At 42.7% G+C, this 10,027-nt stretch overlaps 1 pseudogene; it reads left to right on the forward strand.

Annotated features, from left to right (window-relative positions):
- The first annotated feature begins 1,132 nt into the window (after nucleotides 1-1,132).
- On the forward strand, nucleotides 1,133-2,964 carry LOC143571962 (UDP-glucuronate 4-epimerase 6 pseudogene; annotated as a pseudogene).
- Nucleotides 2,965-10,027: the final 7,063 nt, after the last annotated feature.

Consider the following 10,027-nt stretch of genomic DNA (forward strand, 5'->3'; position numbering starts at 1 on the left):
AGAAAGTTAACAGGTGCCTCTTTTTTGGCTGAGATCCCGGCACACCTAAGCACATCCCATAGGACATCTCTAACCCAGTCGTGATGATACTTGAACCCCGACAATTCCTTACAATGGAGGGCATGCTCACCAAATTTATCCAAACAGGCTTTTTTACAAATTGGGCATGATTCTTCTGGAGGGAAAATAGGAATCATGAGCCGGTATTTAAGGATGGCTCTGTATTCAACTGCCGACATCCGTTGCCCAAGACCTTCAATAGGCACAACAGTCAAAAAATCTTGGGCATGAGCCCCATTGAGACAAGCAAAAACTGCATTTTGTCTAGGAGTCATATCGAATCGCTCCTCCAAATCATGTACGTGTTTACCATAAAGAGCACTCGTCAATGTTTGTTTAGGACTCCAATTTTACTAAAAACATAATGTTCATTTTAATTTGAATTGCTTTTAAACCAAAATTGTTGCAGCAATTGTATTCGTAATCGATGTTAAACCGTCTAACAATTTTCAATTTTCCATTTAGTCGACTTGAACTAGTTTGGTCGGTTAAATCGATAACCCAAGCGAAATCGTCGGACCAAATTTCAAGTTTCTTTTATGTTTTTAAATTACTTTCATGAGGAAAATCACGTATACTGTTTCATTTAGCACCACCGTGGCCTCTATAATTTGTTTATTCTAAAAAGATAAAAAATAGTTTCATATTTTGTTTAGGTTGTTTTACATGTTATGTTTCTTAGCATTTCAACCTGTTTATAACTAATACGATTTTTGAAACCACTCCGATCAGTAAACCACTAGAACATCAATCTGATTTACGATCAAAACGTTGGTTGCAATAAATCTTATACTTCCCCTTCATCTTCTTTTTTTTCCTTCCAAAAAGATATATATATATTGTCCAAAAAAAATAAGGAAAATGTAAATGTAAATACAGATAGGCATAGATTAGATAATAAATATGCATACAATACATATGTATAGGTCCATTTCTTTCTTAAGTCTTTCCACCTGTAAACCGAGTGAAAAGCATGTCGTAATTTATAAAGCAAGTGGACACCGGAACGCAACATTTTCTGGCCCCACCATTACCCTATCCCACCCCCTTAACCATCCTTCTTTATATCCTTCACCCACAATACTATCACTTCAGGGCCAATTATCACAATAAGCTCTATCCACCAGTCCCATTACATTAATGGCGACACCACCGGACACCAGCAAAACCACCAAGCTAGAATGCTACAACAGCTACATCCGACGTGTCAACACCACCAAATTATTAGCTGCTTCTTCCAAATTATTATTTCGTGTTACTCTTCTAGCCGCTTTAATATTGATATTCTTCTTTACTTTCAACCACCCCCCACTTTCCGACCACCCTAATCCCACTTCCCACCATCTCCACACCACCTCGCACCTCCTTTCCTCCGCGTTCTACGGCAACGGGGCCGCGTGGGAGAAGGAGGTGCGCCGTTCCTCGACCCCCCGTCGCCCTAACGGATTCTCCGTCCTCGTTACGGGCGCCGGAGGGTTCGTAGGAACGCACTGCTCCCTCGCGTTGAAAAAACGCGGCGACGGCGTTCTGGGTCTTGATAATTTCAATTCCTACTACGACCCGTCGCTGAAACGCGCGAGGCAAAACTTACTCAAACAACACGAGATATTCATCGTCGAAGGCGATCTCAACGACAACGAGTTATTAACAAAGCTTTTCGACATTGTCCCGTTCACTCACATCCTCCATCTGGCCGCCCAGGCCGGCGTACGTTACGCCATGGAAAACCCGCAATCTTATGTCAGCAGTAACATTGCGGGTTTTGTAAACCTTTTAGAAGTCGCCAAAGCCGCGGATCCACAGCCCGCGATCGTGTGGGCCTCGTCTAGCTCTGTCTACGGGTTAAACACCGAGAACCCGTTCTCTGAGTCTCACCGGACAGATCAGCCCGCGAGCCTCTACGCCGCTACTAAAAAAGCGGGTGAGGAAATTGCCCACACATATAACCATATTTACGGTCTGTCCATCACGGGCCTACGCTTTTTCACAGTGTACGGCCCGTGGGGCAGACCGGATATGGCGTACTTTTTTTTTAGTAAAGATATACTTCAAGGCAAACCCATTAATATTTACCAAACACATGACAACAAAGAAGTGGCTCGTGACTTCACTTTCATAGATGATGTGGTAAAAGGGTGTCTAGGGTCACTCGACACGGCCCAAAAGAGCACCGGGAAAGGCGGAAAAAAGCACGGTCCAGCGCAGTTGCGGATCTATAATTTGGGGAATACTTCGCCGGTGACAGTGGGGAAATTGGTGTCAATTTTGGAGAGTTTATTGAATGTGAAAGCTAAGAAGCATGTGATCAAGATGCCTCGAAACGGTGACGTTCCATTCACTCATGCTAACGTGAGCCTGGCGTATAGAGACTTCGGGTATAAACCGACTACCGATTTGTCAACCGGGTTGAGAAAGTTCGTTAAGTGGTACGTTAGTTATTACGGAATTCAGTCAAGGGTAAAAGGGTCAAATACCTCGGCATGATGATTTTATATTTATATTTCTATACTCAAATTTCTGTTTCCTTTTCTGTCCTTTTCTTATTTTAATTTTTGGTCCCTTTTAAAATTATAATTTCATTCAAGTCCATAAGTCAAGGAACAAGAAATGATTGCGGTAACGAAGACGGTCCTCCAAGGTTTGAAAGATGTGATTTTGGATTCAGTATCGTTGTATCGTAGTGTACTGTGTACCATAGTTCTTATATTTATAAATGTATACATACAACATATCATAAGTGAAAAAAGGGAAATGGAGGTGAGAAAGTGTAGATTTGGGAAATGGAAGGTTATATTTGTAATATTTTGTTTCAGATGTAAATTTGAACATAATTGATTGTGTGCCCTAAAAGCAAAGGGTGAGAATCAAGCTATTGGATCAAAGTTTATTTTTGCATGATTATAATTCTTTTTTGTATTAATTTTATAATTATGTTTCTTGATACTTTTGCTTTATAATAATTGACTTTAGCTTTTAGAAGATGCCTCCAATGATTGAAGAAGGGGGTGATTTTGTCATTAAACAATAGTTATGTGGCCAAATTGAAAAAGATTACGTGGCACTTTTTCACCATGTATTTTGGAGCTTGAATGGGTTTCACTGTTTGTGTGTCGGTGGACAAAAAGAAGATGGCAAATTACACTTTTACACTTTCGAAAGTACCCTCTACTACTTTTGTTAGCACTTACTTTGATGTTGATACTGTCATTGTACCATCATTGTTGCACAAGGTACTACCCACCTATGATAAAAGTTTATAAAATAAATTATTTACACGAAGTAATAAACTTACATATAAGCTTACAAATGAATCAAATGATTAATGGGTAAGATGTAAAGCATGTGTGCCACATTGCCATCATGTATGTAATTTTCACTTATTGTCGTTTCTCTGAATTTCTTTTGTGATTGTTACTTCTATTATTATTATTAGGGGCAATACACGTATTAAATATTTAACGAACAACACATGATTTGTCTGATAAGTAGTTAATTTGTGTTCGCTCGTTTATCAAACAAATAAAACTGGTGAAGATTTATATTCCATTTTACTAAGTGAAGACACGTGGGCAATTGTCTCTCTCTTGGGTTTATGATCGATCATGAGCATTATGTAAGTTAGCTAATATATATAAATATATATATACAATATATGAGAGAGTTTATATACAGAATAATCTTAATATGAGATTGTAGGAAATAATATACATAATTAGTTTTTAAATGAGGATATAATATAATTATGTGCATGTAATGTGATGAGAGACAATCGAAAGAGATATGTAGCTAAATAAAAGTCTTGTCACTGTTAATGCAATTTGCACACATGCTTATATTGTTCTTGCAATAACTACTTAAAAATGAATATTATTTAACGATCATATGTGTGTATGGAGAGAACTATTTTAGTGTAACATACAAACAAATCCAAATTAATCATTGATTTTTTATGGGTCATGTCTATATTAAAATTTAGTACAAAGTACATTTGTAAGTTATTTACCTAACAAACTATGAAACTAATTTATTAAAGTGTTTTTTTTTAATTTAGTTCACTAACACATGAGCTACAAATGTGTATATGGTATATACATAAACTAACAACCAAACATTTATTACGTTTTTTTTATTTATTTATTTTGTTGAATTTTAAGAATGACAATATTTCAGAAACAACAAATATTACACTTATCAGTTTCTTTTATTTTTAAATTTTTAAACTTGAAATAAATAATATAATTTATGTTTAATGTTTATTACGTTCGCTTATATTCTTTCCTTTCTTATAGTTATTTACTTATATTTAAATTTAAACAAATGAACATGTAAACATGGAAAATAAATATGGCAAATAATTTATTTTAAATTAAACATGTGGTGATCACCATAATATTCGACTTGAAGGCTGTCTAACCGACACAAACCAACAAAACGATTAGTCTAGAAGCTTATAAGAAATCTCTCATTTTCTTAATTATTTTATTATCTTTAGTATTATTTAAATGTGAGCATATGAAAACATCATAGTCAAACTTTCATATCATGGTGCCTAATTTAACAACCAGATTAAAATTCCGAATAGTCAAAGAAATATTCTTAACTCTTTATAAGGTGGTGGTGGATCATGTTCTAGTTCTAGAAATGGCTGGTAGCTATCCTCAAACTCGGAACACTTTTTTATATTATTTTTTTTCAAATCAAGATAGATTAATGCCGTTTTATTTTCTAATTTTCAAATGGTTTCATGCAATAAGTCTTCATCTCTCATCTAAACCGTTATCATCAATATTAAAAAGGACTAGTGTGCCCGGCTGAAGAGGTAGGTCCCAGCAGAGCCCAGTTGAACCCGCAAGACTCACCTTGAAGAGGGACGTCTGCGCAGAAACCAACTGGATCCGCAGGACCAACCATGCTCAGAGACGTGACGTCCTTACGCGCAGTACGCAAGCTGGTCCCGCAGGAAATGCCTCCGGATGGTGAAGGACTCCGCCTGTCCCCGCAGCCTCGGATACAAGCCATCAGGGAAGGCCACCCGCGCAGCAAGGCTACACGCACAAGGCACTTAGCTCTCAGTGTCACCTGAAGGAATGAGCGAAGCCGGGAACAATCCCGCACAAGGGCGGGAGGGGGAATACTCCCGCCCAAATAAGCCAGTCCGTACGATACGGGTAGATCTTCTGTACTGTACCTGACGAGGTATGGGAAAAAGATCTGACTAAAGATACGACAGCTTATGGACAACAGTATGGCGAGCAGCATGCTCCTACACTGTATGTCACTATTAGCCGCTGCCTACTCACCAACTATTGTCATACCACGTGCGTAGCCGGCAGTTGGTAGAAAAGGAATAGTATACTGCAGGCCTGGTCGCTATCAGCCGCTACCTACCCACCAACTACCAGCAGGGCACGTGCGTAGGCTACTGTTGGTGGAACAGGAACACTGTTGCAGCCGGCCATACCTCCTTGGAAACCTACCTTCGGCTATAAATACCACAAATGGTATGACCATCTCATCATATCATATCTTATCACATTATCATCATATTATACCTGATATCTGCTCTAGCAATCTCTTAATATACTTTTATATTTAAAGAGCAATCTAGTCTGATTCTCACGCCGGAGGGTGGTCACAAGGAGGAACCCCCCCTTCTCAGTGACGAGCTCACGGTGTCTGTTTTGCAGGTTATCAGAAGAACCATCTTCCAAGGGTCTAACCTCTCGTGGGAAACATCTATCTAACCCCCAGGTTACCAGTAATCTGACGGGGGTCCGGTTAGTGTTTCTTCATTGGCGCCATCCGTGCATAAAAGCTAGAACTTCATTTTTTCTCCAGTTTTTTCAAACTTCTACAAAGATGGTTAGAGAAATTCCGGTAACCACAACCCCAGCTACTGGGGGGAATACCGGTAACACAGTTTTTACAAACACTACCCCGGTTACCCAAGCCGGGGCAAGTGAAGTAAATTTTACGAACACTACCCCAGTTACTCATGCTGGGGCAAGTGCAGTAAATGATCGCCTACTGGGATCCACTGATACCCAGGTTGAGAAACGAAGACTCCCCCGCCAAACTCTCGATGAAGTCAAGGCATGGGCGGAGGCACGACAAAAGGAATTCCAGGCAGAGTTGAACGAACGCTTGCGTTCCGTACAACAGGCCGACGAATTCGAATACTGGGAGGATGACTCGGAGGAATCCGACTCCGACGCGAACCCTCGCCATAGGGCAAAAGGGAAGCGTAAGGAAATGGAATCCCAACCGAAAAGGCATTTTGGACAAGCCTTCAAACCAAAAAGCACAGGCGGAAGTCCACGAGACTTCTCCAAAACGTTCAGACCAAACATTGCAAATGCAGGAACGTCCAAGTTTGCAAGGGACATTGCGGAAGCAATCGCCCCAAAGAGTGCCAAACAAATGCCTAACATAGGCACATATGACGGTATATCTGATCCAGACGATCATTTGAACAGGTTCATAGCGGGGGCAACCGTCAGCAATTGGACGGAACCCACGTGGTGCTACATGTTCCAAATGACGCTTGTTGGGGCTGCTAGAGCTTGGTTTGATCGTCTACCGGTCAACCACATCTACGACTGGGCAGACTTCCAGCAGAAGTTTAGCCAACACTTCAGCCAGCAACGGAAGTATACCGAGGAGCAATGGACAATCCTCAAATGCATACGAGAAGAAGATGAATCTCTGCCAAACTTCATCACTCGCTTCAACTCAAAGAAGCTAAGTTTGGGCAATATCAGCGAAGATCTTGTTCGCGCTGCCTTCATCCAGGGCGCGCATGACCCAGAGCTCATCCGCACCCTAACGGGTAAAGATGGCATGCCATCCACATGGGATGCCATCATGACAGCAGCAAAACGCTATGCGGAAACGGAGAAGCAACTGGGTAGAGATCTCCCCCAGAGCACAAACCTCTACACTCAGAAGACGAGAGAAGACAACGTCCTCACCGCCCGATTAAATAAAAAGCGGAAGCTAGGCATTTGGCAGTCAAGGGTAAACTTTGACACCTCATCCGGCTTGCAACATCGATTGGGCGGAAGGGATAATGTACATCCGCACCGGAACTCCAGATGGACGCCACTCACCAAGAGCGTCACTGAGATATTTGCTACTGAAGAGCTCCCGTGGCCAAAGCCTCCAATAATCCGACATCGTCATGATGCTGATCGGAGCAAATACTGTGACTTTCACAAGACAAAATACCACAACACTGAAGAATGCATAGACGTAAAAGACATGGTCGAAGCATTTGTCAGAGATAGGACGCTCGCGCACCTCGTGGCGCAATAAAGGCTGAGCAGGCGGGTGCGTGTAGAACCTCAGCTGGGGAAAACACGAATAAAAGTTCCAGCTTCAATATCGAGACTACATGCTGCGTAAAGAACGAGATCCCGAACCAGGTGCGTATCGGCTCGATGGCACTCCCATCCCAACATGGAAGGGAGCTCATTTACACAATTTGCATGTAAATCAATTCCAATTTGTAAAGAAAAGGCCAAGAGCCACTTCTAATGGAAATGATTCTCTTTAGAACATCGAAGCTGATGATTTTACTTTTCTGAACACTAATATGCCGGCTTTCACCGCATAATTACGTGAAGTCGTTGCGTGGGAAGGCGGTCCTACCCGCACAAACCCAATAACAGGATAAAACCTTCACGCAGGTCAGTTGAAGGAGAAGTTCAGCACCCAAAAATGAAAGTGCCGGTCTATCCGCACGAATCATAATGAGGAAACTGAATAATAACCTATCAATAACCGCGCGTCGAACGGTTAAACTATGCAACACTGGTAACGGCATTCACATTACGTGAAGTCGTTGCGTGGGAAGGCGGTCCTACCCGCACAAACCCAATAACAGGAAAAAACCTTCACGCAGGTCAGATAAGGGTAAAGTTTTGCCATCCTACTAAGTACAAGTGACGGTACTACCCGCACAATCACGAAAGAGGAAGCAAAACTTCACACCTATTATCAACCACGTTCAAAGGTTAACTTATCCTCAAAAGATGAGGAAAACCTTCACGCAGGTCAGATAAGGGTAAAGTTTTGCCATCCTACTAAGTGCAAGTGACGGTACTACCCGCACAATCACGAAAGAGGAAGCAAAACTTCACACCTATTATCAACCACGTTCAAAGGTTAACTTATCCTCAAAAGATGAGGAAAACCTACACGCAGGTCAGATAAGGGTAAAGTTTTGCCATCCTACTAAGTGCAAGTGACGGTACTACCCGCACAATCATGAAAGAGGAAGCAAAACTTCACACCTATTACCAACCACGTTCAAAGGTTAACTTATCCTCAAAAGATGAGGAAAACCTACACGCAGGTCAGATGAAGGTTAAAGTTTTGCCATCCTACTAAGTGCAAGTGACGGTACTACCCGCACAATCACGAAAGAGGAAGCAAAACTTTAACCCATTATCAACCACGTTCAACAGGTTAACTTATTCTACACTTGGAAAATTGCTAATTTAAACTAAGTATGCAAGTCATAAGTTTATAAAGCAAGAAACCCAAAGAAGGAAATAACAATCTTATACGCAAAAGATTAATATTTCACAAACGAATTATTACAAGAATGGCCGGGTAACTACCCGCCTACGAAAAGAAAATAAATACATCTGTACAAGACTATCCTAGCAATGGGAAGGGATCTTCAGGATCAAGCTTCAGGGCCGCCTCCACTTGGACCCGCTCCATCAGAAGAACGGGGCGGTTCGAGGAAGGCTTTAAGGATAGCTAACCCATCATCAGCAGCAGCTACTTGGTTCACCTTCTCCACCACTGGATGCGGGAAGGCGGCGTATTGATTTACTGCTTGGTCATATATGGCTTCAGTATCAACATTGTACAAAGGGAAGTTGGATGGCGGGATGCCTTTTTCAACAAACCCTAGACCAAGCAGGAAGCCGACCCGTTCCCCATCCTCGTGAGAAGCGTTGAGGGCTGCGCTCATAGCATCGTTGTAGGATGTCTCTGAGAAGACCCGATGCACAACCTACATAAGAAAACATACAAGTGTCAGCACCCTATTTACAAAGAAAAGCGTGAAGACATGAAGATAGACATACCTGAGACAACGCTTCTCGAAGAAGCCATTCCTTGGCAACCAGAGCTTCTTTGAGGGCGGCTTGAGCTTGGGTACAGGCGCGTTCGGCTTCGCTTTTGTTAAGGTTGGCAAGTAGCACTTCCTTTGCGGCAGCCTCTTCGACGCCCTTAAGCTTCCGCTCGGTGTGATCAAGCACGCCCCTCTGGTCCAGGATCTCTTGAAGTTTCTTGGCATCCTCCATCGCCAAGGCATCATGAGCACGTTGGAGAGCCTCCAATTTGGCCTTGAGCTCCTCGTTCTCCACGCGTAAAGGCTCAGCAACGGCTTCAGCCTTGGTGGCCCTCTCGGTTGCGTTCCTCGCAGTCTCCTTAGCCAGCCGAAGCTGTTCGTTAACAGCTTGGGCAGCCTTGGAGCGGGCCTCGAGTCGCGCTTGAACCTCAACCTCGAGGGCCTTGAAGGGTTTCTCCTTCTCCGCAGCAGCTGCGGCCAACTTTTGGTTCTCCTCCCGAAGAGCCCGCGCTTGAGATACTTCCTTGGCGCGAGCTGCTTTCAACTTGTCGTTTTCACGACAAAGCAGCTCGACGCGCGGCTGCATCCGGGCTTGGAAAACCCGAAGCTCATTGGTTAGCCTACCCTCCTGGTAGCTAGCCATGGCTTCCCCCAACGCACCATGGGGAGCAGCGTGGCGAGCCCATTCCACGCACTCCACAGGGGTACGAAGGGTTGTTCCTCGGCGTATGTTCCATCGCGGAACATACACTTCATTGGAATCCGACACTGCAAAAAAAAAAAGCAGTTAGGAAAAGATGATAAAAAATAAAAGTGAAAAAGGGCCAAAGGAACCCTACGCACCTGTAGGGTCTATAACAGGCCGATAGCCGCCGAACC

The sequence above is a fragment of the Bidens hawaiensis genome, unplaced genomic scaffold (assembly GCF_021521415.1).
Source record: "Bidens hawaiensis isolate Kalapana, Puna unplaced genomic scaffold, B.hawaiensis_p1.1 tig00001336_1, whole genome shotgun sequence".
Taxonomy (NCBI): domain Eukaryota; kingdom Viridiplantae; phylum Streptophyta; class Magnoliopsida; order Asterales; family Asteraceae; genus Bidens; species Bidens hawaiensis.